Below are 2,389 nucleotides of genomic sequence, written 5' to 3'. Positions count from 1 at the left end.
GGAGGATGGTTGTGCTTTACCTCTGTCTCCGTGACAATCAGAGAGCTGAAGACCAGCTACTGACCATGGTTCAGTCCATCCACTCAGATTTTTCTTCCAAATGTTCCTCTTTAAAGAGAATGTATCTGCCAGTCCAGTTATTTTTATTTTTAATCCAAAGAAAAGTCATGAATTTTGCAGAAAAACATNTCCACATACAGCTTTTAGACTTAATCCTCGTTTCGATGGGATGGGTCACGTTTAGCTCTGGCAGCCATTTTGAATTGTATTGGTTCCAGACGTTAATCAGCTTTAGATGTGTAATCATTGATTAATTCCTATAAGTCATTAAAATTTATCCATTATGGGATAATTTGCTCTCTGTAAAGACAAACAAACACACAGCATTGAGCAAAAACATTATTGCTCCACTTGCACCTTTAGTGGTGGGTAATAAAGATCTTCATCAGTGAAAGTGKTTTTTCAGGGTGGTCAGCCTCACCTCAGCCTCTTAAATTTGGCCGTGGCTCCTGCTGGTTTCAGGAATCTGAGTTATTCCACCCGTTCCTGGATATCTCGACACATGACCTGTCGCCACTGGGAGCCGTTGGTCGGCGGGATGGAGATAAGCCGTATTTCTGCTGCTTTTCCTCCAACAAATTCAATTAAAAAGAGATTTAAGATGGAAAAAAACATTTTCATACAAATAGAGTCCTGGTGGAAAAGGTTTGAGATGATGTGTGCAGGAAACTTTGGAGGATTGCTTCTAACACCTGCCTGACATGTTTTTGTTTATCTGTGAGAAGKTGGATACAAAGATGACATATTGTCCTGAACAGTGGCATTGACCTAAAATAGATACAGAACATCTACGTGCACCTGATTCTGTCTCAAGTTTGTGTCAAAATATATGAGTAATTTGACTCAGTGTAAAAACCTAGACCCCTAATTGTTCTGCTTAAATGTGAACTTACTCTGACATTTTTATATTAAAACATGAACCAGAGGAAAAGGAAAGAGTTCTCTCAGGAGATTAGAAAGAAAATTATTGACAAGCATGTTAAAGGTAAAGGTTATAAGACCATCTCCAAGCAGCYTTATGTTTCTGACTAYAGTTGCACATATTATTTAAAAAAATAAGATCATAGGACTGTAGCCAACCTCCCTGGACATGACTGCAGGAGGAAAACTGGTGACAAATCAAAGAGACGGATAATACGAATGGTAACAAAAGAGCACWGATTTAACTTCTAAAGAGATTAAAGGTTAACTTCAAGCTCAAGGAACATCAGTAGATCACACCATCTGTTGTTGTTTGAGCCAAAGTGGACTAAATGGGAGACGACCAAGGAGGACCCCAACTCATAAACTACATCTTGACAAGCCACAAAACTTCTGGTAGAATGTCAGACAAGACTAAAAATGGAACTTTTTGTCAAGGTACATCAGCTCTATGTTCACAGACTGAAAAATGAAGCAAATGAAGAAAAGAACACTGTCCCTGCTGTGAAACATGGAGGAGGCTCTGTTGTGTTCTGGGGCTGCTTTGCTGCATCTGRCATAGTGTGTTGAATCTGTGCAGGGYACAGTGAAATMTCAAGACTATCAAGGGATTCTAGAGAGAAATGTGCTGCCCAGTGTCAGAAAGCTTGGTCTCATTCGCAGGTCGTGGGTCTTGCAACAGGACAATGACCCAAAACACAGTTAAAAACACCCAAGAATGGTTGAGAGGAAAACATTGGTCTGTTCTGAAGTGGCCTTATGAGCCCTGATTTAAATGAGCAGTTTGCTCATGAGGAGTGGTTACAGGAATCATTTGATAGCAGTGATTGCCTCAAAAGTTTGTGCAACTAAATAGTCAGTGTGCATTGCCAATGCAATGCACACTATTGTGATTCGTTTCCCATCCAAGTCATCTCCACTTTGGCACGCTTCTCCTCCTGCATTTGTCCTAGAGYTGCCATTGTAATTTATRTCTGTAAAGCTCCTGTGCCAAATGAWGGCTATGTCTTTTGGTGCCTGAACAACTTATGGTTTTTGAAATGTTAATGTTTAATAACTTATAATGGGAGTCAATAGAGCCTTGTATTGGTCCAATACTGCCCCTGCTGTATCTACTCAGTACTGAACTATAGTTTAATAATATTTGATCTCAATGGTTCAGTGTTTACAATACTAATATGATTGTATTTTGATGTTTTACTATAATGTTGTCTTAATACTGCTCTATTGTTGTAATATTATGCAGTTTAGTGTCAATAATTGTATTGGCAATGTGGCCTCTTTCTGCACACATACAAACCAACCCCTGGCACCACCACTGGCCACAGCTCCAACGGTCTAATGGTCTATGTCAGGGACTTTCATGTGGGAGAGCAGGGTTCAAAACCCAGCTAAAGCAACTTTAACA

The sequence above is a fragment of the Austrofundulus limnaeus genome, unplaced genomic scaffold (assembly GCF_001266775.1).
Source record: "Austrofundulus limnaeus strain Quisiro unplaced genomic scaffold, Austrofundulus_limnaeus-1.0 Scaffold5, whole genome shotgun sequence".
In the NCBI taxonomy this organism is placed as follows: domain Eukaryota; kingdom Metazoa; phylum Chordata; class Actinopteri; order Cyprinodontiformes; family Rivulidae; genus Austrofundulus; species Austrofundulus limnaeus.
The sequence above is the reverse complement of the archived record's forward strand: the minus strand, read 5'-3'. Positions refer to the sequence as shown.